Source organism: Hypanus sabinus, chromosome 3, assembly GCF_030144855.1.
Source record: "Hypanus sabinus isolate sHypSab1 chromosome 3, sHypSab1.hap1, whole genome shotgun sequence".
Lineage (NCBI taxonomy): Eukaryota > Metazoa > Chordata > Chondrichthyes > Myliobatiformes > Dasyatidae > Hypanus > Hypanus sabinus.
Window position 1 is genome coordinate 185,620,278 of NC_082708.1, and position 27,978 is coordinate 185,648,255.

At 46.4% G+C, this 27,978-nt stretch overlaps 1 long non-coding RNA gene across 1 annotated transcript; it reads right to left on the reverse strand.

Annotated features, from left to right (window-relative positions):
- Positions 1–144: 144 nt before the first annotated feature.
- On the reverse strand, positions 145–27,968 carry LOC132391956 (uncharacterized). The gene is made up of 3 exons (XR_009511394.1): positions 27,847–27,968; positions 27,192–27,301; positions 145–252 (listed from the first exon to the last, which is right to left on the reverse strand). It is a non-coding gene; the product is annotated as an uncharacterized LOC132391956 (long non-coding RNA).
- Between the last annotated feature and the right edge of the window lie 10 nt (positions 27,969–27,978).

Genomic DNA, 27,978 nt, shown 5'->3' on the forward strand with positions numbered 1-27,978 from the left:
AAAGCATGGCAAAGTATATTTTTGGAGTCTTTGATTATGAACTGACACAAAAAATGGCTCAGTTATGAACCAGTCTTTGTAAGTGAGCCCAGAACATAGTAATATGGGTTAATTAAACCCGAAGTCCAAACTAATTCCCTGATAGTTGATGTGTCCCGCGAAGACAGAGCAGGTAGGAGGATCCTTGGGGCTCTGACGTTCTCTGTCATTCATTCTTTTTTCTCTCTTTCTCCCTCTCTGTTCTGTAGATGTCTGTGAAGAGTCAGGGTTTTAGGTTCTGTATTGTATACATTCCCTGATATGAAATCAAACCCCTTGAACCATATTGTGAAGGGGCAGATAGAGTTTGAAGAAGGTATGATTTCCTTGCAGATGATCCCTGATTGACCAGAACAAAGCAGAAACCAATGATAATCCCCATAACCAAAAATTATTCTCATTATTTTTATGGGCAAAGGTGGATGACAAGTGACTTGATAGAGATGTATAAGATTACAAGAGGCATAGATTGAGTGGACAGTCAGTGCCTTTTTCCCAGGGCAGCAATACTGATACAACAGGACATATTTTTAAGGCAATTAGAGGAATATTTGGTGGGGGGGACGTCCAAATTAAGTTTTTTTCACATAGAGAGTGGTGGGTGTGTGGAACACACTGCCAGGGTTGGTGGTAGAGGAAGATACATTAAGGTTATTTAAGAAACTCATAGATAGGCACATGGATGATAGAAAAATGGATGGTAATGTGGGAGAGAAGGGTTAAATTGACCTTAAATAAGGCTAAAAGGTCAGCACCACATCATGGGCTGAAGGGTCTGTACGGTGCTGTACAGATCGCAGGCCCATGGCATCATTCGTTCTAAATCCTATAAATGGTGAATTGGTAAAGCTACATTGTGGGGAGTTGGAGGGAGGTCACAGCTCTTTAAACATAAGAATGTAGAACTAGGAGCAGGATTCGGCCATAAGGCCATTGAGTCTGCTCCACCATTCAATAAGATCATGGCTGATCTGCTGTGCATCCAGCTCCACCTTTTCCCCATAACCCTAAATTCTCTTTCTATGCAAATATCTATCTAACTGTGTCTTAGATATATTTAATGAGGTATTATCTACTGCTTACCCACGGATAATCCCACAGATTCACTACTCTCTGGGAAAAGCAGTTCTTCCTCATTTCTGTCCAAAATCTACTCCCATGAATCTTGAAGCCATGTCTCCTCATTCTAGTCTCACCTACGAGTGGAAACATCTTTCCTGTCTCTGTTTTATCTATTCCTTTCATAATTTTATTGTTTCCATAAGATTCCCTCTCATTCTTCTGAATTCCCGTGAGTACAGTTCCAGGCGACTCAACCTCTCCTCATAGGTTAACCACTCCCCCCCACTTATCTCTGGAATCAACCTGGTGAACCTCCTCTGCACCACCTCCAAAACCAAGATATCTTTTCTCATCAGCTCTGCTCTCAAACACATCTCTCCCGTTTCCCGCACATCTGCCCTCACCCCATCTGCCCGCCACCCTACTCGGGATAGGGTTCCCCTTGTCCTCACCTACCACCCCACCAGCCTCCAGGTATAATTCTCCGTAACTTCCGCCACCTCCAACAGGATCCCACTACCAAGCACATCTTTCCCTCCCCCCCCCCCTCTGCTTTCCGCAGGGATTGCTCCCTACGCGACTCCCTTGTCCACTCGTCCCCCCCATCTCTTCTCACTGATCTCCCTCCTGGCACTTATCCTTGTAAGTGGAACAAGTGCTATACCTGCCCTTACACTTCCTCCCTCACCACCATTCAGGGCCCCAGACAGTCCTTCCAGGTGAGGCGACACTTCACTTGTGAGTCGGCTGGTGTGGTATACTGCGTCCGGTGCTCCCGGTGTGGCCTTTTATATATTGGTGAGACCCGACGCAGACTGGGAGACCGTTTCGCTGAACACCTACGCTCGGTCCGCCAGAGAAAGCAGGATCTCCCAGTGGCCACAGATTTTAATTCCACATCCCATTCCCGTTCTGATATGTCGGTCCATGGCCTCCTCTACTGTCAAACTCCAAACTCAGGTTGGAGGAACAACACCTTATATACCAGCTGGGTAGCCTCCAACCTGATGGCATGAACATTGACTTCTCTAACTTCAGTTAATGTCCTTCCTCCCCTTCTTACCCCATCCCTAACATATTTAGTTGTTTACCTGTTCTCCATCTCCCTCTGGTGCTTCCCCCCCACATTTCTTTCTCCCGAGGCCTCCCGTCCCATGATCCTTTCCCTTCTCCAGCTCTGTATCACTTACGCCAATCACCTTTCCAGCTCTCAGCTTCATCCCACCCCCTCCGGTCTTCTCCTATCATTTTGCATTTCCCCCTGCCCCCACTACTTTCAAATCTCTTACTATCTTTCCTTTCAGTTAGTCCTGACGAAGGGTCTCGGCCCGAAACGTCGAGGGTGCTTCTCCTTATAGGTGCTGCCTAGCCTGCTGTGTTCTACCAGCATTTTGTGTGTGTTGTTTGAATTTCCAGCATCTGCAGATTTCCTCGTGTTTTATCTTTTCTCAAGTAAGATTGTCAGGAAATGTAGAGGAGATTTAACCCAAAAGCAGAGCAATGGAAGTGATTTAGCAGACACAATATTTTACTAACAAATTGCAAAATAAGAAGCCAAAAGGGGCCACAATACAGGAGAGAATGGATACTTTACATGACAAAGCAACAGGGTAACTGAAGGTTTGGAGCAATTGGTTGAGGCTGACTTGTTTGATGGTTGAACAAAGGGCTGTGACTGAGAGCTGGGTTTGAATAGGCTGCAGGTGATGAGTTGGAAACGAATGGTAAGTGACTCCTGTTCATTAATTGGAGACTGGGAGATGCCTGCCTTTGCAGGCCTGACAGCAATCACCCCCTTACAACCAGTACACAATGGTCCAGGACAATCCAGCTGGGCCTAGAGAAATTCCTCAATGAGCAACAGATCCAAGATGAAACTGGATGACACCCAAGACCTCTCCTCCGCACCATACCCTTCCCAGTCAACCAGATACAGCAAACCCTGTCTACAACAACATGTATCCATGTGAACTGTGTACACTGGACTACCTTCCACTGTCCTAGGCTCCAGAGGTGCAGGCTCAGCTGGGTGAGTGGTCCAAGGACATGTGGAAGGTAGGTGTGATCCTGAGGGCCAGTGGCTGCTGGAGATGGTAAGACACTGGATTGATGTGATGGGTCGTCTTAAAGTGACCAATGAACAAGGACAGATCTTGGGTGGACAGCCAGACCTAATCTCCAGGCCAGAGAATCTGCCAAGTGCAGTTAGGATAGTCTCAGTACCCAAGCATTCCAGCATTAGCAAATGAGACCTCCACTGTTTGCTCCTCCATGGGCCACAACGGATGTTGGTAGCCATGGTAGCCACTTCAAAGGCAGAGGAGGTGTGTAGACTGTGGTACAGTTCGGCCTGGAGCAGATGCTGCTTCCATGTAGAAGGGTTAGAGGTGGCAGAGCATCCCAGAAACTTCTCCAGTTGCTGATTGGCCATTTCTGGTGAACTGTCAGTCCACGGATAACAGTCAGAGGACAAACTCACTGAGGCGCAGAGGAGGGAGCAGAAGGCTCACCAGGAGTTGGAGACAGATTGTGGGCCCCAGTCCGGCACAGTCCTGAGGGAAACGATGGAGGTAAACTACATGTTGGAGAATCAGGTCCATAATCCCAGCAGCTGATGGATGTTTGGGGAGAGCAATGAAGTGGGCCACCATGGAGTACTATTCTGCCACTGCCACGATCACTATGGCCCCATTAGTAGGTGGCAAACCCATGATGAGATCCATGGTGCTTGGGGACCACAGGCATTTGGGGGACCAGGGGCCTAGAGGGCTGCTAGATGGAGGAAATTGGACTGGGCACATTGAAGTACATCTGTGATCCTGGTGGGCCACCAGAACAAGAGTTGTAGAAAATCCAGGGGCTGATACATGCCTAGATGGTCGGAGGGTGGTGAGGAGTGGGCCCACTAGAGTGCCTTTCTAGCACGCGGTCACTGGCATTTACATTCAGTTGTCATTTGTGTCAGCAAGAGCAGGCTAAAGCTGTAGGCCCTGGTGGATCTGCTCCTCAAAATCCCAGACAATCGGGGCGAAGATCTCAGGGGATGGATTGATGGGCTGAGGGTCGATCTCCGTTTCAGCTGTTGTGACAAGGCATCCTCCTTAATGTTCTTGGGGCCAGGTCGGTAGGTAATGGTGAAGTTTAATTGTTCAAAGAACAGGCCCCAGCAAGCCTGGCGTGGGTTGAGTTGGCAGGTCTGTTTTATTGATATGACATCCTGATGGTCAGTGACAGCTCGGGGGTGGGGGGGGGGGGGTCAGTGTTTCTGATCAGACAATATTCCCATTCCTCCAAGACCCACTTGATAGCAAGTAGCTCCCTGTCTCCTACTCCATAATGGCACTGGGTAGAATTGAACTTGCACAAGAAGAAGGCACAAGTCCCTCACTGGGAGAGGATAGCCCCAGTACCCATGTCAGATGTGCCCACCTCTACCACAATAGGTCCAGAGGGGTTTGGATGGCAGAGAGTGGAAACAGTGGTGAAGCACCTCCTGGGCTCTTCAAAAGCGTGATACACGGCAGCAGACCAGGTTATCCTTGAGGTACGTGATTTGATGAGGGAGGTGACTTGGCTGTAGTTTCTAATGAACTGGCAGCAGAAGCTCAAGAAACACTGTAGCTGTTTGACAGGGTGTGGTTAGGTCCATTCAATGATGGCACACACTTTCTCTGGCTCTATGGTTATGCTTTCAGGTGAAAGGATGGAAGCCAAGAAGGAAATGACTGCGTTGTGGAAATAGTATTTTTCTAACTGCAGTAAACTGGCTTTCACGGAAACACTGAAGGACTATTGTGACAGATGCAGTCTTGAGGGTCCTTGGATAAGATGAGGATGCCATCAAGGTTGACGAATTCATATCTGTGTAGCATGTCTCAGAGGATCTCATTGGAAAATGGCCGGAATGTCAGAAAGTCTGAAAGGTATGACTGAGTACTCGTAGCAGCTATGAAACTATAAGATATAGAAGCAGAATGAGGCTATTCAGCCCATCGAGTCCGCTCTGCCATTTCATCATGGCTGATCTATTTCCCTCTCAGCCCCATTCTCTTGCCTTCTCCCTGTAACTGTTGATGCCTTGACTAATCAACCTATCAACCTCCACTTTAAATATTCTCAATGACTTCCACAGCCCTCTGTGGCAATGAATTCTACAGATTCACCACTCTCTGACTAAAGGAGTTCCTCCCCATCTACATTCTAAATGGATGTCCCTCTATTCCGAGGCTGTGCCCTCTGGTCTTTGACTCTCCCAGCACAGGAAGCATCCACTCCACATCTACTCTCGGTCTTTCAGCATTTGACAGGTTTTGATGAGATTCCCCCCGGCCCCCTGTTCTTCTAAATTCCAGCAAATAAACATTAGAGCCATTAATTGCTCTTCATATGATAAGCCTTTCATTCCCAGAATCATTCTTGTGAACCTCCTCTGAACCCTTTTCAATGTCTGCACATACTTTCCTAAATAAGGGGCCTAAAACTGCTCACAATATTCCGACTGAGACCTCACTTGTGTTTTATAAAGCCTCAGCACTACATCCTTGGATAGTGGGTGTTAGGGACGGCATCTTCCACCCATTCCCTAGCAAATGCGGATCAGGTTGTGGTGAAGGTCTGTGCTCTGCAGAGTGTTTCAAGTGCACTAACCATTGAAGGGAGAAGGTAGCAGTTCTTAGCGGCAAGTTTATTGAGTCCACAGTAGTCAATGCAGGGACAGAGACGCCCATCTTTCTTTTTGACAAAGAAGAACCCTGCACCAGCTGGGGCCTGGGATGGTCGAATGAAGTGTGCTGTAGCGCTTTGACGATATAGTTATCCATGGCTTGGTTCTCAGGAGGGGAGAGGGAGAACAGATGATCTTGGGAAGGGGTGGTGACCAGGTGGAGGTTGATCATGAAATTGTGTGATCTGTGAGGTGGCAGGGTGCTGGGTTCCCTTTTACTGAAGGTGATGGCTAAGTCACCTGTGGGAGGTTTTCCTGTGGGAGCTTGGTGAGGCCGAGAGATTCCTCTGTCTCCATGGTGAAGTCACCTGAGCTTGTAGGCAGGTGGTCTGGTGGGAGGATCCCCAGCTTAGGATGACCCGGCAAAGTGGAAAGCCAAGAGTAACCCAAGATCTGATGAGTGTTGGATGAGTCAATACGAAGAAGCTGAATGGACTTGTGGTGCTCTCTGATGCTCGTGAGCATAAGTCTTGTGAGCACTCTGACTATCCTAGACCCCAAGAGATCCCCCAGATTCTCCAGGTCATAGAGCCATAGGAGTGTAGAGGAGAACCGAGAAAGTGGGTCAGGCTATGGTGCTGGAACAAGGGGCCAGGGGAGTTTACCAGATAGAAAGTCCCTCATCTCTACCTGGAGATATTGTTTCCTGGACACAGTGTGCATTTTGATGCTTGGGTAATTGGCAGCTCCGCAGTTAGTGTACAAGTTGTTTCTTGCACCCTTGGAGTGGTGGGATGGTTAAAGGAGCTCTCCCAACCTGCACGGATTCTAAAAGCATTGATGATGAGGGTCCTACAGCCTGAAGTGGTTCTGGGAATGGGACTGTGGTTCTGGCTGATGATCTGAAGGGCTGTTGCATGAGACGCTTAACATTTCAAAGGGCCAAAGTGATGAAGCTTTCTCTTCTTGCAAGTCCTCTGAGAGACTATGATGGTCTCTGTATTCTGCATTCCAGCCGCACTCTACTATGAGGGTCCTGAATTCCATGGTGTAATCCAGCACCATTAAGTGAGCCTTGACTTCAAACTTTCTGCATGATCACTCAGAGTTGAACTGCATGTGCATGTAACGAGAGCTGTATAACTCATCTCCTTCTACTGTAGGCCACAAACTTATCAATCAACCATGATGTGGACTCTTTCTGGAGGTCCAAGATCAGTATGCTCCATGACCGCTGGACTGAGTGTGTGAATGTAGGAGGGGACTATGTTGAAACAGAAATGAGCTAGGTTGTCTAAAATTGACTCCTTCTACCTTAGGCCACGAACTCATCAATCACCCCTCGTAATCCAGGGTTTGGGAATCACAAACGAGAGAGCATAGGTTTAAGGCAAGAGTGGAGGGATGTAATTGGAACCAGAGGGTCAACCTTTCACTCAGTTTCTGTGCTGTATGACTCTGTGTTAAATGGATGTAAAGAGAAAACTGCTGGAAGAACTCAGTGCACTAAGCATTGCCGTGGGTGGAGTGAAGAATTTTTGCGATATTTTGGGTCAAGTTTCAAGTTCAAGTTTAATTGTCGTTCAACCATACATGAATACCCATGAATACAGCCAACGAAACAGCATTACTCCGGGGCCAAGGTGAAAAACACAGTATATACAATCACTCACAGTTGGACATAGGAGCAGAATTAGGCCATTTGGCCCATCGAGTCTGCTCTGCCATTTCATGTCCCAGTCCCCTGCCTTCTCCCAGTAACCCTTCATGCCCTGAACAATCAAGAATCTGACAACACACACAAAATGCTGGTGGAACACAGCAGGCCAGGCAGGATCTATAGGGGAAGCGCTGTCGATATTTCGGACCAAGACCCTTCGTCAGGACTAAACGCCCAAAATGTCGACTGTGCTTCTCCTATAGATGCTGCCCGGCCTGCTGTGTTCCACCAGCATTTTGTGAGTATTGTTGTTTGAATTTCCAGCATCTGCAGATTTCCTTGTGTCTGCTCCTTAAAATCAAGAATCTGACAAGCTCAGCCTTAGATATACCCAACGACCTGGCCTCCACTCAACGTTTTAGGAACAGGTTCTTCCCCTCCTTTGTCAGATTTCTGAATAGGCAATGAATCCATGTACACTACACAATATTTTTTGCTCTACTTACTCTATTTAATTTTTTACAAACATATTTCTCATTGTAATTTTTAGTTTATTTATTATTATATATTGCAGTATACTGCTGCCAAAAAACACCAAATTTCCCAGCATATGTCAGTGATATTAAACCTGATTCTGACTCAGGCTTTGCAAAGTGAATCATAGTTGTACGACATGGAAACAGGCATCTCCTGAGGCATCAATGCTTGGTATGGGAAATAGCTCTCCCTAAGATTGCAAGAATATGCAGACATTGTCAAGAGATTCCGTCGTTGTTCAGTCCAAACATCAGGATGGGAAGGAAATGTGGTCTAAGTGACATTGACTGTGGAATGATTGGTGGTGCTAGATGGGAAGGTCTGAGTATCTCAGAAGCTACTAATTTCCTGGGATTTTCACCCACCACAGTCTCTACAGTTTATAGAGCATATTGCAAAACACCCAGAGGGCAGCAGTTCTGTGGGCAAAAACACCTTGTTAATGAGAGAGGTTAGAGGAGAATGGCCAGACTGGTCCAAGCTGACAGGAAGGCGAAAGCAACTCAAGTAACTACATGTTACAACAGTGGTTTGAAGAAGAGCACCTCTGAACACTCAGCCCATCGAACCTTGAAGTGGATGGTCTACAGCAGCAGAAGACCACGAACATACACTTAGCAGCAACTTTATCAGATACATAAGGTGCCTAATAAGTGGCCACTGAGTGTAAATGGAATGATCTGTCTGGATTTCAGGCAAACAAAAGCACTTTACTGTACCTCGGTGTAACAACTTATACCAACACCCTTCTACTCACTATATTTATACCAACCAATGCACCCATCTATACTAATCTCACTGACCAGAATTAGATCAGGAAGCAACTTTTCCTACAAAGGGAGATGCAATAACACTGAGGCTTTATAAGGCATCAGTCAGACCGCATTTGGAGTATTGTGAGCAGTTTTGGGCCCTTTATCTAAGAAAAGATGTTCTGGCTGTCACACAAGGTGTGCGCTGACAGGTGACTGAACCCAGGTGTGGAGGAACAACTGACTCCCATGTAGAGACAGAACAAGAGTTCATTCATTGGAATTCCAACAGAATATCAGTGGCTCAACCAAGCAACATTCCGGGACAAATCATTCTCTAGTGACACACAATGTTGCACGGAATGAGGTGATCCCAAATGCACGACAAAGGCACAGAGATTGAGTTAGGATGCAGACATGGTGTGAGCATTGACCGGCAAACAGGAGGGAGTGCAGGGCAGCAGGAGACAGGTAGAACTTACCTTGACACGGAGTGTAGAAAAGGAAGTGGCAGACAAAGCTTTTCTTAGCACGGAGAGAGGGAGTTTTACAGTTAAAACTCGGTGCTGGAGTAAAACTTAGAATACTATCTTGACACGGAGAGACAGAGTTTCACAGGTAAACCTCAGAACTGGAGTTGAACTTAGAAAACTTATCTTCACTCGGAGAGTCAGAGTTTCACAGGCAAATCTTGGTACTGAAGCAAAACATAGAACACACAATCCTAAGCGGCCGGGAGACATTACTTACCACACTGGCAAAACCAACGATCTGGCAACTAGTGGGTGCAAGGCCGGGGTTCTTATCCTGCAGGTCTTGATGAAAACTAGGCGTGCCACCATCAAGGAAATTAGGAGAATATGGGGAATTAACGGTCAGGACTGTGACACAGAAGGACCCACAATAAGCACAAATCAGGAGTCTGCTTTAAATAATAACAGTACACTGAAAACCCCTGCCAGTCAAAACTAAATTGACAACATTAAACAGAAAGCACAAGGGCTTAACAACTCTAGAGAAGACAACAATTAACAAATACAGGGGCAAAGGCCCGCAGGGTTCATGACATTGACCTTGGAGAAGTTTCGGAGGATATTCACAAGAATGATCACAGGAACAAAAGGGTTTATCATATGAGAAGCATTTGATGTCTCTGGGTCTGTACTTGCTGGAGTTTAGAAGAAAGAGAAGGGCTATCATCAAAACCTACCATTTATTGAAAGGCCAGGATAGAGTGGACATGGAGAGGATGTTTCCAATAGTGGGCAAGTCTATGGTCAGAGGGCACTACCTCAGAATAAAGAACGTGGTGAATCTGTGGAATTCATTGCCATGTGGAGGCCAAGTCACTGGGTATATTTAAAGGGGAGGTTGATAAGTTCTTGGTTAATCAGGGTGTCAAAGGTTACACCCTGGAGTTCAGAGGGATAATAGCTATGATTGAATGTTAGAGCAGACTGGATGGGCCAATGCTCCAACTTCTTATGGAAATTGAAGTTATAAAGGGCAGTTTGACTAAAGTGTGCTCCCGTGTTGCAATATGTTCGGGGATGGTACATTCTCTTCCCGGGGATCCCACCACGCTTCAAGGATCCATGATAACTCATGCTCATAGTCACTCTCTCCCAGGAGATTACTTTGCCCCAGATATTCTGGAGGAGGGAGAAGGTGAGGAGGCAGAGGAGCTGCAACTGAAGAAGAATCATTAACAATCATTTTGAAGGCTGATTTTCCCCATCGTCAGTCTTCAGTCTCCGAACTTCAGGGAGATTAATGAGCCTACAGCTTAGAATCTCATTATCTCATGAAACCTACTTGCATACTTAATCATTCCTAAAATTAGATTCTTCTCATACAGAAATACATCATAGACTTTGCAAATAGTGTTAAACTAAACATTGGACGTCAAGTACAGAGCAGAAATGTTGTGCCCTGGTTTCAAGACCTGCCGATCTCACAACTCTTTTACATCCTAGCTGCTCCCAACAGGCCAAGAAATAAAGAGTGCATTTATATGGCACCTTCTGCAGCACACTGAGGTACAGAGAGGTTTTATTACAGTTGTGCAGGATGTGGTTGAGGCCACATCTGGAATACAGTGCACAGTTTTAGTCCCTTATATAAATCAAAACACCATAAAACATTTAGAAGCAGCATTAGGCCATTTGGCCCATCGAATCTGCTATGCCATTCTACTGCACAAGATTGAAGTAAGTTGCAGAAACTTGAAGCCTGAAGGCCCACACTGTGATTCAGGAACAGCTTCTTCCCCTCTGCTATCCGATTTCTAAATGAACCTTGATTTCGTGAACACTACTTTATATTTCTGCACCATTTACTTAATAGACATATACTGTATACTGTATACCTACTATAATTCAGTTTTTTCCCCTATATTTATATATCATGGATTTCATTGTACTGCTGCCGTTAAGTTAACAAATTTTATGACATATGCCGGTGATATTAAACCTGATTCTAATTCTGATTCATGGCTGATTTATAAAGTCTCTGGACTCCACTCTCCTGCCTTCTTCCCGTAACCCTTGACACCCTGACTAATCAAGAACCTATCAAATTCTGCTTTAAATATACCCAGTGATGGCCCCCACAGCCGTTCATGGCAGTGAATTCTGGCTAAAGAAATTCCTCCTCTTTGCTGTTCTGAAGAGACACTCCTCTATTCTGAGGCTGTGCCCTCTGGTCCTGGACTTTCTCAATGTAGGAAACATCCTCTCCACATCTATCTACTCCACTCTATCTATGCCTTTCAGTATTCGGTATGTTTCAACGAGATCATCCCTCATTCTTCTAATCTCCAGCGAGTACGAGCCCAGAGCCACCAAATACTTCTTAGACATTAACCCTTTCATTCCTGGATCATGCTCTTGAACTTCCTCTGGACCCACTCCAATGTCAGCATATCCTTTCTTAGATAAGAGGCCCAAAACTCCTAAAGAGGAGTAAACGAGGATATAATCCCACTGGAGGAAGCAGTGCTGAGGAGGTTCTTCGACAGACACACGAATATACAGAGATTGAATCACATGCAAGCAGAAAGGATTCATTTAACTTAGCATCATGATCAGAACAGAGGGAGAAAATAAAACATACAACTCTACAGTGCAGTACAGGCCCTTCAGCCCACAAAGTTGTACTGACCTTTTAACCTACTTCAAGATCAATCTACCCCTTCCCTCCTGCATAGCTGTCTATTTTCCTATCATCCATGTGCCTACGTAAATGTTCCTAACGTGTCTGCCTCTACCACCACCCCTAGCAGTGTGTTCCACACACCTACCACTGTCTGTGTAAAAAACCTACCTCTGACTTTCCCCCAAACACCTTAAAATTATGTCCTCTCGCATTAGCCATTTCTGCTCGGAGAGAAAGGTCTCCAGCAGTCCACTCTATCTATGCCTTTTATAATCTAATACACAAGTCATCTCTCATCCCTCTTCTCTCCAAAGAGAAAAGCCCTGGCTCGCTCAATCTATCCTCATAATCCATGCTCTCTAATCCAGGCAGCATCTTGGTAAATCTCCTCTGCACCCTCTCTAAAGCTTCTACATCCTTCCTATAATGGGGCGACCAGAACTGAATGCAATATTCTAAGTGTGGTCTAAGCAGATTTTTATAGAGCTACAAAATTACTTCACAGCTCATGAACTCAATTCCCAGACTAACAAAGGCCAACACACCAAACGCCTTCTTAACAACCCTATCAACGCGCGGTAACTTTGAGGAATCGATGGATGTGTTGGGTGGTGGGGTGGAGGTATATCTTTACCAAAGAAGTTGTAAGGCACTCCTTCCCTCTGCTAGCCCACAGGTCACCCTTGGGCAAGGTGTAGCACCTGATTTATGCACCCACCAAACCCCCTCACCCCAATCAGAGTCCCATGAAGCCATGGGAGCAGGTGGTGGATGGTCGTATGAGCAGCTGGTGCATATCACAAGTGCTGGTAATACGACCACTGACAACAGGCAGACAATCTCTGGGGAATATTGATGATTGCTGAGTCATCCATATTGTAAAGACACTACCCAGAAGAAGGTAATCTTCTTCTGAGGAAAAATCTGCCAAGAACAATCATGATCTTGGAAAAACCAGAATTGCCCATGTCTTACACAACGAATGAACGATGGATGTAGATCCCAACATTGTTTTACGTCACACCGCTAATAATCCTGGCATTAACCCTGCGCTCTTTGGCTCCAAGGGTAGTCATAGCCGAAGGGTGGTGGTGGGGACGAGCTCCCACTGCTAAACAAATGCTCTTCATGGCGTGTGTCTCAAACAGCCTCTGACAACCAAGTCCAACTCCTGGCCAACATGTGGCATAGTTCTTATGCCTGGTGGAGCTGTTCTCACTGACAGAAGGGGCAAAGGCAGACCACTGGCACCTTAAAACCAGTCACTCTGGGCAGATGGGGCTCGTTAACCACGGATGGTAGCTCATCCAGGAGAGGGAAAACTTCAATTTCAAACCTCCGCTGCCTTGCGGCTGTACCCGCTCACGGGAAAGGCTTTGGGAGTAAACCCCGAGGAAAAATCCGGAGTCGGAGTCCCGAAGGTGGCTGACTGCTGTACCCAGCACCGGCACGGTAACTCCTACGATGCTGCTGGCACCAAACCATATCGACTCTCGTCGTTCCTTTGGACCCGTCGTCAGCATGGAGATGGGGGTCCCACTGCATGGGCAACAGACCGATCTCCATATCAACTCTGCCCTGGCTTGCGCCCTGCAGAAGCCACCCCCAGTGACTACCTGAGGCGCAGTATCCATGGTCAACCACGACCAACGGAGGCCACATTAACCCTGCGCTCTGCTTCAAAGTCAGCCTTCCAAAGTAAATCACTTCACACTTTTCCAGATCAAACTCTTATCTGCCACTTCTCAGCCCAGCTCTGCACTCAGCAGCCAAACCAGACGTCGGAAGTCTGGAGAGGAGGGGTCTTCAATCAGGTCCACTGCCTGAGGATAAAAAGGCAGCAGCAGGTCATGGCAGCAAAAAAGAGCTTTGACGTTTGGGATTGATTAGTAAGAGCAAAGTAAAGGAAGGCAGGGCAAGTGCAGTGGCCATTGTCTGAGTGGACATAAACAGAGTGGTGATCTCAGGACTTCAGTCAGAGAAAGCAAAGGAAAGAAAAGCTCAAGTTTTTTTCCTCCTCTACTCTTATATCTGCTCAGTTAGGACAGTAGAGACGCCAGGCAAGGTGATGGAATGCTCTTCTTGTGGGATGTGGGAAGGTAGGGAGACCTCCAGTGTCCCTGACAACTACAACTGCAACAAGTACATCCATCTGTGTTAAGGCGCTGGGGCTGGAAATGAGGGCTGATAGACAGGACATACAGAGAAGTAGTTACACCCAAGGTGCAGGACACAGGAGACGAGATGGTTATCCTGAGATCACAACCCTGGTCCTGCCCTTTAACAAATCCCCTGAGACCACAGCGTGCTGTTTCTCTCCCCTCCCCCCACTCCCTGTGGCCATCCCCCTCAACAACAAGTATATCACTTTGGATACCATTGGGGTGGATGACCAAACAGAGGAAAGTCACAGTGGCCGGGTCTCTGGCTTCTGTGACTCAGAAGGGAAGAGGAGAGAAGAGGCACTTTGTGGTGATAGGGGATTCATTAGTTATAGGTACAGATAGGAGGTTCTGTGGGCGAGAACGAGATTCGCAGATGGTATGTTGTCTCCCTGGTCCCAGGGTCCAGGATATCTCGAATCGCGTTCTTAGTATTCTTAAGTGGGAGGGTGAAAAGCCAGAAGTCATGGTCAAAGTAGGTACCAATGACATGGGCAGGACAAGTGACGAGTTTCTGCAAAGGGAGTTAGGTGCTAAGTTAAAGGGCAGGGCCCCCAGGGTTGTGATCTCAGGATTTCTACCCATGTCATGTCTAAATGAGGCCAGATCTAGGAAGATTACACAGTTTAATACGTGGCTGAGGAGTTGGTGTAGGAGGAAGCGGGAGCAAGTTACAGCTTGTGATTCAGCTGGGAGCTCAGAGAATTCGACCGTGTAGGTAGGATTTAAGCCTACCTGGTCAATACCTGTGGAGGAGGGGGAACTGCGCAGGCGCAAGTGACGTCAGCGTCGAGCGGGCAGCGGAGTCCGTGAAAGCAGAGTCTTGGGCTTTGGCTAAGTGGGCTTCGGCGTAAGGGGACTTCGATAAGCTTGTGTGATTGCTCGCTGAGGGGAAGAAGGTAAGGTCGCTAGGTGCTTTTTAGACATTCTATTAATCCAGTTCAGGTATGGGGGAGACAGTCAGAGCAGTGGTGTGCTCCGTATGCAGTATGTGGGAGGTCAGGGTCAACACAGTTGTCCCTGATGACCACACCTGCAAGAGGTGCATCCAGCTGCAGCTCCTATCAGCCCGAGTTAGGGAGTTGGAGCTGGAGCTGGATGAACTACGGATCATTCGTGAGGCAGAGGCAGAGATAGATAGGAGTTATCAGGAGGTAGTCACACCAAAAATCCAAGAAGTAGGCAGATGGGTGACGGTCCAGAGAGGCAGGGGGAGCAGGCAGAGAGAGCAGAGCACCCCTGCAGCCATTCCCATTAACAATAAGTATATCGTACTGGATACTGTTGATGGGGATGACCTACCAGGAATGAGTTGTAGTGGTCCTGCCTCTGGCACAGAGGTTGAACCCTCAACTAGAAAGGGGAGGAGGGAAGAGAAGAGAGCGATAGTTTTAGGGGACTGTATAGTTAGGGGGGCAGATAGGAGATTTTGTGGGGCAGATCGGGAGTCTCGGATGGTATGTTGCATCCCTGGTACCAGGGTCCGGGACATCTCAGATCGGGTGCAGGCTATTCTTGAGAGTGAGGGCATGAACCCAGATGTAGTGGTCGATGTAGGTAAGGTGAGTGAGGGGGTTCTGCTTAGAGAGTTCAGGGAGTTAGGAGTGAAGCTGAAAGGCAGGACCTCCAGGGTGACAATCTCGGGATTGCTACCTGTGCCACGTGCGAGTGAGGCGAAGAATAGAATGATTATGCACATTAATACGAGGCTGAGAGCATGGTGCAGGAAGGAAGGGTTCAGGTTTTTGGATAATTGGTCTTTGTTCCAGGGACGTTGGGATCTGTTTCGAAGGGACGGTCTACATCTGAACCGGAGGGGTACTAACATTCTTGCAGGAGTGTTTGCCAGTGCTGCTCGGGGGGGTTTAAACTAGATGTGCAGGGGGCAGGGATCCAGATCCAGAGGGTTGGTCAGAAGGAGCATGAGGTTAAATGTGTAGAAGGTTTGGGTGATCTTGATAAGGTCATCAAAATTCAGGGTGCAATTAGCCCGATGGAAGTTCAAGGAGCTGGGTTAGGTACAATAGACAGTGTTTTAAGCAAAGAGAGGAGGAATGGGCTAAGAATTCTATACTTGAATGCGCGTAGTGTCAGAAATAAGACAGATGAGCTTGAAGCTCAGATGAAAATGCGGAACTACGATATTGTTGGGATAACGGAGACATGGCTGCAAGGGGATCAGGTCTGGGAATTGAGTGTACTAGGGTATACGTGCTATCGTAGAGACAGAAATATGGGAAGAGGGGGTGGGGTGGCCCTGTTGGTGAGGAATGAGATTCAGTCCTTAGCAAGAGGTGACTTGGGAACAGGGGAAGTAGAGTCTGTGTGGATTGAGCTGAGGAACAGCTCATGAGGAACACCCATTAGGGTAAAAAGACCCTAATGGGTGTTGTGTACAGGCCCCCAAACAGTAGCGTGGATATTGGGTACAAGTTGATTAGGGAGTTAACATTGGCATGTGCTAAAGGTAATGCAGTCGTTATGGGAGATTTCAACATGCAGGTGGACTGGGAGAATCAGGTAGGTGCTGGACCCCAGGATAGGGAGTTTGTGGAGTGTCTAAGGGATGTATTTTTGGAACAGCTTGTGCTTGAGCCAACCAGGAACGAGGCTATTTTGGACTTGGTGATGTGTAATGAACAGGAATTGATAAGTGATCTTGAAGTAAAGGAGCCATTAGGAAGTAGTGATCATAACATGATAAGTTTTTATCTACAATTTGACAGGGATAGGGGCAGATCAGAGGTGTCAGTGTTGCAATTAAATAAAGGAGACTACGGAGCCATGAGGGATGAGCTGGCCAAAGTTAAATGGGCGGATGCCCTGGCAGGAAAGACAGTGGATCAGCAGTGGCAGATATTCTTGGGCATAATACAAAAGATGCAAATGCAGTTCATTCCAATGAGAAGGAAGGATTCAAAGAGGGGGAAGGGGCCACAGTGGTTGACAAAGGAAGTCAGAGATTGTATAGCATTAAAGAAAAAGAAGTATGACAGGGTTAAGATGAGTGGGAATACAGATGATTGGGAAAGTTTTAAGGAACAGCAGATCTTAACTAAAAAAGCAATACGGAGAGAAAAAAATCAGGTATGAGCTCAGTCTAGCCAGGAATGTAAAAGGGGATAGCAAAAGCTTTTTTAGCTATGTGAAGAGAAAGAAGATAGTTAAGAACAATGTTGGCCCCTTGAAGAATGAATTGGGAGAAATTGTTATGGGAAACAGGGAAATGGCAACAGAATTTAATGCATACTTTAGATGTGTCTTCACCAGGGAGGACACAAGCAACCTCCCAGATGTATGGATGGGCCAGGGTCATAAGATATCAGAGGAATTGTGACAGATTGACATTAGGAAAGAAACTGTGATGAGTAGACTGGTAGGACTGAAGGCTAATAAATCCCCGGGTCCAGATGGCCTGCATCCGAGGGTTCTAAAAGAGGTGGCTCAGGAAATTGCGGATGCATTGGTAATCATTTTCCAATGTTCCTTAGATTCAGGATCAGTTCCTGAAGATTGGAGAGTGGCTAATGTTGTCTCACTTTTCAAAAAGGGAGGGAAGGAGAAAACGGAGAACTATCGCCCTGTTAGCCTATCGTCAGTCGTGGGGAAGATGCTTGAGTCCATTATTAAGGACAAAATAGTGGCACATCTAGATGGCAGAAATAGGATTAGGCCGAGCCAGCATGGATTTACCAAGGGCAAATCATGCTTGACTAATCTGTTGGAGTTTTTTGAGGGTGTAACAAGGATGTTAGACGAGGGTAAGCCAGTAGATGTTGTGTACCTAGATTTTCAGAAGGCATTCGATAAGGTACCACATAGAAGATTGGTGAGTAAAATCAGAGCTCATGGCATTGGGGGCAGGGTTTCAACATGGATAGAAAACTGGTTGGCAGATAGAAAGCAAAGGGTAGCAGTGAATGGGTGTTTCTCAGACTGGCTGGAGGTGACTAGTGGGGTACCACAGGGCTCTGTATTGGGATCACAGCTCTTTACGATTTATGTCAATGATTTAGATGAGGGCATTGAAAACTATATCAGCAAGTTTGCTGACGATACTAAACTGGGTGGCAGTGTGACATGCGAAGAGGACATTAGGAGAATACAGGGAGACTTGGATAGGCTGAGTGAGTGGGCAGATACTTGGCAGATGTCATTCAATGTGAATAAATGTGAAGTTATCCACTTTGGAAGCAAGAACAAGAGGGCAGAGTATTGTCTGAACGGTATTGAGTTAGGTAAGGGAGAAATGCAAAGAGACCTAGGAGTCCTAGTTCACCAGTCAATGAAGGTGAATGAGCAAGTGCAACAGGCAGTGAAGAGGGCAAATGGAATGTTGGCCTTTGTTACAAGGGGAATTGAATACAAGAGCAAGGACGTTCTTTTGCATTTGTACAGGGCCCTGGTGAGACCACACCTGGAATATTGTGTACAGTTTTGGTCTCCAGGTTTAAGGAAGGACATTCTGGCAATTGAGGAAGTGCAGCGTAGATTCACTAGGTTGATTCCTGGGATGGCAGGGCTGTCTTACGCAGAGAGATTGGGCTTGTACACGCTGGAATTGAGGAGATTGAGAGGGGATCTGATTGAAACGTTTAAGATAATTAAAGGATATGATAGGATTGAGGCAGGAAATATGTTCCAGATGTTGGGAGAGTCCAGTACCAGAGGGCATGGATTGAGAATAAGAGGTCAGTTATTTAAAACAGAGTTGAGGAAGAGCTTCTTCTCCCAGAGAGTTGTGGAGGTGTGGAATGCACTGCCTCGGAAGACGGTGGAGGCCAATTCTCTGGATGCTTTCAAGAAGGAGCTAGATAGATATCTGATGGATAGGGGAATCAAGGGATATGGGGACAAGGCAGGGACTGGGTATTGATAGTGAATGATCAGCCATGATTTCAGAATGGCGGTGCAGACTCGAGGGGCCGAACGGTCTACTTCTGCACCTATTGTCTATTGAAGGGCATAAGACTTTTGATCATTGGGCTCTCTTCCAGGGAAGGAGGGACCGATACAGAAGAGACAGTTTACACCTGAACTGGAGGGGGACTAATATCCTAGTGGGAAGGTTTGTTAATGCTGCATGGGGGGGGGGGGGTTAAACTAGAGTCACAGGGTGATGGGAACCAGAAAAGTCAGTGGAGAGGTTGTGAAGGCAGACCTCGAACGAAGTTAGGAATCAAAGGGTTGAGCATGGTGTGACCAGTGTCCTGAGCTGTGTATATTTCAATGCAAGAAATATCGTAGGAAAGGTCGATGATGGTGCTGAAGATGAGGTAGCTGGTTTACAAACAGATGCAATGTGTATTGAGGAGAGGCTGTTGATAGGGCAAAATTGCAGTCAGCAGGATGAGTTGCAATGTAAAAGGTGGACAAAATCAGAAAGGGTAAATACAAGACTGATGGTGTGTTTGAATGTGCACAGTATACAGAATAAGGGAGATGAACTTGCAGCACAGTTGCAGATTGGCAGGTTTGATGTTGTAGACATCACTGAAACATGGTTGAAAGATTATAGCTGGCAGCTTAATTTCCAAGCATACACATCCTATCAAAAGGAAAGGCAGGAAGGCAGAGAGGGCGGCATTGCTCCATTCGTAAAAAATGAAATCAAATAATTAGAAAGAGGTGCCCTAGGGTTAGAAGATGTTGAATCATTGTGAATAGAGCTAAGGAACTGCAAGGGTAAAAAGACTCTGACCAGAGTTTCATACAGAATCCCAAAAAGTAATAAGGATTAATTACAATGGCAGATAGAAAATGAATGCCAAAAGGGCAAGTCATGGAGGGCTTCATTGTACAGGTAGATTGGGAAAATCAGGTTGGTGCTGTATTCTGGGAGGGGGAGTTTCTAGAGTGCCTATGAGACAGCTTTTTAGAGCAGCTCATCGGTGAGCCCACTAGGGGATCAGCTATTTTGCTTTGGGTGTTGTGCAGTGAATGAGGATTGATTAGAGAGCTTAAGGTAAAAGAATCCTTAGGGATAAGTGATCATAAAATGATAGAATTCACCCTGAAATTTGAGAAGGAGAAGCTAAAGTCAAATGTATCAGTATTACAGTGGAGTAAAGACAACTACAGAGACATGAGAGAGGAGTTGGCCAGAATTGATTGGAAAAGAACACTAGTAGGGATGATGGCAGAGCAGCAAAAGCTGGAATTTCTGAAAGCAATTCAGAAGGTACAGGATATATACATCCCAAAGAGGAAGAAGTATTCTAAAGGAAAGATGACACAACCGTGGATAACAAGAGAAGTCAAAGCCAACAAAAAAGCCAAAGAGAGGCCATATAATAAAGTAAAACGTAGTGGGACGTTAGAGGATTTGGAAGCTTTTAAAAACCAACAGCAGGCAACTAAAAAAGTCATTAAGAAGGTTAAGATGGAATACGTTAGTAAGTTAGCCAATAAGATTAAAGGGGATACCTAAAGTTTCTTCAGATACATAAAGTGTAAAAAGGAGGCACAAATGGATATCAGCCACCGGAAAATCATGTTGGAGAGGTAGAAATGGGGGTCAAGGAAATGGTGGATGAATTGAATAAGTATTTTGCATCAGTCTTCACTTTGGAAGACACTAGGAGTACGGTGGAAGTTGCAGGTATCAGGGGTCATGAAGTAGATAAAGGTAATCATCGTTCAAGAATCACTAGATTCCGGAGTTTTTCTGGAAGACTAGAAAATTGAACATATCACTCAACCCTTCAAAAAAGGAGAGAGGCAGAAGAAAGGAAACTATAGACCAGTTAGTCTGACAATAGTGGTTGGGAAGATGTTGGAGTTGAGTATTAAGGATAAGATCTCAGGGTACTTGGTGGCACATGATAAAATAGGCCATAGCCAACATGGTTTCCTCAAGAGAAAATCTTGTCTGGTAAATCTATTAGCATTTTTTGAAGAAATAATAAACAGGATAGACAAAGGAGAATATTGTTCCATGGATTTTCAGAAGGCCAATGACAAGGTGCCACACAAGAGGCTGCTTAACAAGCTATGAGCCCATGGTATTACAGGAAAGATTCTAGCATGGATAAAGCAGTGGCTGATTGGCACGAGGCAGAGAGTGAGAATAAAGGGAGCCACTGCCGGTGACCAGTGGTGTTCCACAGGGCTCTGTGTTGAGACCACTTCTTTTTAAGTTATAATGATTTGGATGATGGAATTGATGGCTTTGTTGCAAAGTTTGCAGATGATATGCAGCGCATGTGGAAGGGGATCCAGGACATCACCAATTACAAGACAACATCACCTGACTGTGCAGGTGATGCCTCCCTCCCAAATGCGCTGAATAACTTCTACGCCTGGTTTGAGCAGGAAAATGACGTGGCGGCGAGGAAGTCCACCCCTCCTGTGAATGACCAGGTGCTGTGTCTCTCCATGGCCGATGTGAGAAGAACCCTGTGCAGGGTCAACCCACAGAAGGCTGCTGGACCAGACAGCATCCCTGGTAGAGTGCTCAGAGGATGTGCAGACCAGCTAGAAGATGTTCTCACTGACATCTTCAACATCTCCCTGAGCAGCACCACCATTCCAACGTGCTTCAAGGCCGCCGCCATTGTCCCCGTGCCGAAAAAGTCTTCAGTGTTCTGCTTAACTGACTACCGTCCCATTACACTCACATCCATCATCATGAAGTGCTTCGAGAGGCTCGTCATGAGGCATATCAAGACCCTGCTGCCCCCCCCCCCCACTGGAGCCCCTGCAGTTTGCGTACCGTCCCAACTGCTCAACAGATGACGCCATTGCCACCACCCTCCACCTGGCCCTAAATCACCTGGACAAAAAAGACACATACATTCGGATGCTGTTCATAGACTTCAGTTCAGCATTCAACACAATCATCCCTCAGAAACTGATTGGAAAGCTGAGCCTACTGGGCCTGAACACCTCCCTCTGCAACTGGATCCTAGACTTCCTGACTGGGAGACCTCAGTCAGTCCGGATCCGGAGCAGCATCTCCAACACCATCACACTGAGCACGGGGACCCCCCACGGCTGTGTGCTCAGTCCACTGCTGTTCACTCTGCTGACCCACGGCTGTGCTGCAACACACAGCTCGAACCATATCATCAAGTTCACCGGTGACACCACCGTGGTGGGTCTCATCAGCAAGAACGACGAGTCAGCTTACAGAGAGGAGGTGCAGCGGCTAACGGACTGGTGCAGATCCAACAACCTGTCTCTTAATGTGAACAAAACAAAAGAGATGGTTGTTGACTTCAGGAGGGCACGAAGTGACCACTCCCCACTGAACATCGACGGCTCCTCGGTAGAGATCGTAAAGAGCACCAAATTTCTTGGTGTTCACCTGACGGAGAATCTCACCTGGTCCCTCAACACCAGCTCCATAGCAAAGAAAGCCCAGCAGCATCTCTACTTTTTGTGAAGGCTGAGGAAAATCCATCTCCCACCACCCCCCATTCTCATCACATTCTACAGGGGTTGCATTGAGAGTGCCCTGAGCAACTGCATCACTGCCTGGTTCGGAAATTGTACCATCTCAGATCGCAAGACCCTGCAGTGGATAGTGAGGTCAGCTGAGAAGATCATCGGGGTCTCTCTTCCCGCCAACACGGACATTTACACTACACACTGCATCTGCAAAGGAAACAGCATTATGAAGGACCCCATACACCCCTCATACAATCTCTTCTCCCTCCTGCCGTCTGGGAAAAGGCTCCGAAGCATTCGGACTCTTACGACCAGACTATGTAACAGTTTCTTCCCCCAAGCTATCAGACTCCTGAATACGCAAAGCCTGGACTGACACCTTGCCCTACTGTCCTGTTTATTATTTATTGTAATGCCGGTACTGTTTTTGTGCACTTTATGCAGTCCAATGTAGGTCTGTACTCAGTGTAGCTTTCTCTGTTTTTTTTTATTACATAGTTCAGTCTTGTTTTTGTACTGTGTCATGTAAACCATGGTCCTGAAAAACATTGTCTCACTTTTACTGCGGACTGTACCAGCAGTTACGGTCGAAATGACAATAAAAGTTGACTTGACTTGACTTGATGATATGAAGACAGGTGGAGGGGCAGGTACTTTTGAGGAAGTAGAGAGGCTACAGAAGGACTTAGACCGATTAGAAGAATGGGCAAAGGAATGGAATATGGAATACAGTGTTGGTCATGCACTTTGGTAGAAAAATGAAAGGGTTGACTATTTCCTAAATGGAGACAAAATACAAAAAAAACTGAAGTGCAAGAGAATTTGCAGTCAACCTAAAAGTTAATTTTCAGGTTGTATCTGTGGTAAGGAAGGCACATGTGATGTTACCATTCATGTCAAGAGGACGAGCATATAAAAACAAGGATGTAATGTTGAGGCTTTATGAAGCACTGATGAGGCTTCTCTGGGAGTATTGTGAGTAGGCTTGGGCCTCTTAGCTTAGAAAGGATATACTGAAACTGGAGAGGGTTCAAAGGAGGCTCACGAAAATGATTGCAGGATTGATTGGTTTGTCACATGAAGAGCATTTGATGGCTCTGGGCCTGTATTCACTAGAATTCACAGGAATGAGGTTTCAAAAGAAATGACGTCACTTAAACCTACAAAATGGTGGAAGATCTAGACAGAGTGGATGTAGAGAGGATGTTTCCTATGATGGGAGTGTCTAAGACCAGCCAGAGTGTGGTGAATCTGTGGAATTCTCTGCCACATGCAGCTGTGGAGGCCAAGTGTTCATGTATACTTAACACAGAGGTTGATAGATTCTTGATTGATCAGGGAATGAAGGGATACAGGGAAAAGGCAGGAGATTGGGGCTGAGAGGAAAAATTGGATCTGTCATGATGAAATGGTGGAGCACTCAATAGGCCAACAGAACCAATTCTGCTCCCATATCTTATGGTATTATGGTCTGTCGATGTCCTCACGTAACCAATCTCCTCCACTATCCATAACTCCACCGACCTTTGCACCATCTGCAAACTTACTAACACACCCTTCTACTTCCTCATCCAAGTAATTTGTAAAGTTCATAAAGAGCAGTGGTCCCAGAACAGATCCCTGTGTGCAGTTCTGGTAACACCATCAGGGCAAAGATGTGGAGACTCTGGAGATAGTGCAGATGAGATTTACCAGGATGCTGCCTGGATTAGAGAGTATTATCCATAAAGAACACATCCATTTAAGGCAGATGTTCCCAACCTGTCCACAGACCTCTCATTTAATGGTTGTGATCCAAGGCATAAAAAAGGTTGGGAACCCCTGATTTAATGTAACACACATAAAATGCCGGAGGAACTCGTCAAGTCAGGCCGCTTCAATGGAAGTGAATAGATAGTTGATGTTCCAGGTCTAGATCCTTTCATCAGGACGGGAAAATAAGATGGAATATGACAGAATAAAAAGGGGGGAGAAGTAGAAGGAGGAGAAGCTGAAAGGTGAAGCCAGGCGGGTGGGAAAAGTAAAGGGCTGGAGAGGAAGGAGATGAGTGCGGCAAGATTTTTACACTGAGAGTGGTGGATGCCTAAACCAAGCAGATAAAACAGTGGCTGTTGAACTGTTCTTAAAGAGACACATGAATATGTGGAGTTACAGACAAAGTGCTGGAGCAATTTGGCAGGTCAGGCAGCATCCATGGAGAGGCATAAACTGTTCACATTCCGGGCCGAGACCCCTCATTAACCCAAAACACCAACTGTTTATTCATTTCCATAGATGATGCCTGACCTGCTGAGATCCTCCAGCCTTTTGTGTGAGTTGCTCTGGACTTAGACCATAAGATATAGGAGCAGAAGTAGGCCATTCGACCCATTGAGTCTGCAAAAAAAAAAGTAGTGAGGTGGTGTTCATGGCTTCATTATCCATTCAGAAATCTGATGGCAGAGGGGAAGAATCTGTTCCTGAAATGTTGAGTGGGTGTCTTCAGGCTCATTTACCTTCTCTTTGATGGGAGCAGTGAGAAGAGGGCATGTCCTAGGTGACGGGGATCCTTAACGACGGATGCCACTTTTTTGAGGCATGGCCTTTTGAAGATGTCCTGGAGGCTGGGGAGGCTGGTGCTCGTGACGGAGGAGGCTGAGTTGCCAACTTCCTGCAGCCTTTTCCAATCCTGTGCAGTGGCCCCTCCATACCAAACAGTGATACAACCAGAAAAAACGATCTCCACAGTACATCTGTAAATTTGTGAAAGAAGTTTTCTACGTGCAGTGTTCTGGGATCTGTGTTCTACAGTTTCGGAGGCCAACACTGACGACAGAGTGGCACTCCCCAGCATCAGCCTGGAACATCCAGAGCTGGGGCTGACATATAACACTGCTGGGATTGAATTAACCACCCAGATAAATGCTCTGAAATCCGGCTCATTCTAGCCATTCTCTGCCTTTCAAACCATGACTGCTCTCTGTGTAGAGGAAAAAAATCCTGGAATGTTTTAACCAGACAGAAACACTCCACATAAGGTAACTGTGGCTCAGAGAAGCAACACAGAAAGTTCCCTGGCAGTGATCTGACTGCTTTTTTGATTGTGCTGTGATAAACCGTGCACTGTTCCTGTACATATATGGTCTGGATTGTCAGCACTCCCAAGGCCAATAAGTCTCCCCATTTTATTGTCCTGTTGGCAGACTTTCTGCCAGATGCCAGTGCAAAGCGAATAGGTGAAAGCACAGTGAATCGATGGACAGCCATCTCGGCTCTGCTCAACATATTCTGCAGAGGGACTGAGGGAGAGATAGAGGGCAGAGAGAGGGGGGGAGAGAGAGAGTGAGGGGGAGAGGGGGAGAGAGGGGGAAGAGAGGGGGAGAGAGGGGGAGAGAGGGGGAGAGAAGGGGCAGAGAGAGTGGGAGAGAAGGGGCAGAGAGGGGGAGAGATGGGGGAGAGAGAGGGGGAGAGAAGGGGGAAAGAGGGGGAGAGATGGGGAGAGAGCAGGAGTGAGCAGGAAATAGGGAGAAAATGATAGGGAGAGGGAGGATGAGAGAGAGGGGAGGGGTGAGGGAGTGGGAGAGGGAGAAAGAGGGGAAAGAGAAATGCAGAGTTTGCAGATGGAGAATGAAGAGAGAGAGAGTTTGAGGAGTTACAGATAGAAGGCAAGAGAGAAAGAGACCAAAATTTATGGATGCAGAGCAAGGTTAGAAAGAGGCACGCCTTTTGGAAGGTTGGAGGAAGGGAAAGAGAAGAAGAGGTTGTGGTTCCATCTTTAAAGAATAAAAAATAAGGATTACTTAAAGAGAAAAAGAAGATGAAAGATTATTTGTCACATGTACATTGAAGCAGTGAAACACTGTAAAATACTGTGACCAAAACAGTACACGATTGTGCAGGAAACAACCAGCAAGTGTCACCATACTCCCAGCACCAACATTGCTTGTTCGAAACTCACTAACCTTTATTAATCATACGTCTTTGGACTGTGGGAGGAAACTGGTGCAGGAGGAGGAAACCCACACAGTCACTGGGAGAATGAACAAACTCCTTACTGACGGTGGCAGGAATTGAAACAATCACTAGCATTGTAAATCATTCTTCTAACTGCTACACGATGGTATTCCCACTCTCCTCTCCTCCACCTAGCGCCCCTCACCTGCCAGCATCCCTTTATACCAGCTCTCTCCCTCTGCTCATTCAGTGCAGGTGAAGGGTTTCAACCTGAAATGTTTATTGTTGATTTCTCTTTGTCAGTGCTGTCTGACCTGCCGAGTTCCTTCGGTGTTTATTGTTATTCTATAATATTTACACGGACAGTGCAGAACAGGCCCTTCTGACCCAACGAGCTGAACCACCCAGCAACATGCCAATTTAACCCTAGCCTAATCGCAGAACAATTGACAATGAACTACTAACTATTTGTACATATTTGGATAGTGGGAAGAAACTGGAGCACCTGGAGGAAACCCACACATTCCACGGGAGGGTCACACAAACTCTCTACAGAGAACATCAGAATGGATCTCCAGAACACCTTGAGCAGTAATAGCATCATGCTAACCGCTACCCTATTGCTGGCCGGTGGAGGGATTCGCACCAGACTTTGAGGTGAGTAGTCCCGCTTTCGAAACCGGTTGGCTCCTTGCACGCTTTCCTTCTGTGCTGGGCTGAGAGTCGAGCTAGCAACTCAGCCTCATGGAAACGAGACAAATACTAAAGAAACAGCAAGGTTGCCACCGACGCGCCACGAGGCACGGAGAGGAATTTTTTAAGAGAAGCTGCCCTACCGTGGCGTCCATCTTGTTTGCTGCTCCGCTTTTGAGTACCCGCAATCTCTCACGACTCCCGATCACCGACACAGCTTTGATCATCAACAGAAATGATGACAGATTTGCTTCTGAAATGAATGACAAAAGTAATGAATTTATAATCTCTAGGCAATGAGATCATTAAAAGAACAATTCCATCCCCCATTTCTGGCTTCTTAATCATCACTGTAGTGAATAGACCGCCCGCAACACACACACCTGGGCCCAATTAGTTACCCATCCATTCTCTTCAATTTCAAATTTCATGTTTTATGGCCGACAGCAGATCTTATTTGCCTGCCCTTCAGCGTCACAAAGCAGAGTGTTCTCAGGGAGAGGGGCCCCCATGAGACAAAACAAATCCACTTATTTTTATTTACTTATTGAGGGATACAGCATAGAACTGGCCCCTCGAGCCACGCTGCTCAGCAAACCACCAATGTAATCCTCATCTAATCACAGGACAAGTTACAATGACCAATTAACCGATACATCTTTGGAATGTGGGAAGAAATCACAGCACTGGGAATACACCCACACACTCACAGGAAGAAACGTACAAACTTGCTTATGGAGGAGCCCAGAGCTGAACGCCAAACTCCGACGTCCCAAGCTGTAATGGTATTGCACTAACCTCTATATTACCATGGTTCCTCAACGTTCACAGGCCAAGATAATAATTTTGGACTTCATCTGTTTCACCTTCATTCTGAAGAAAATTTTAATTAAATAAAGAATTAATTAATTAACTTCATAATTCACACAA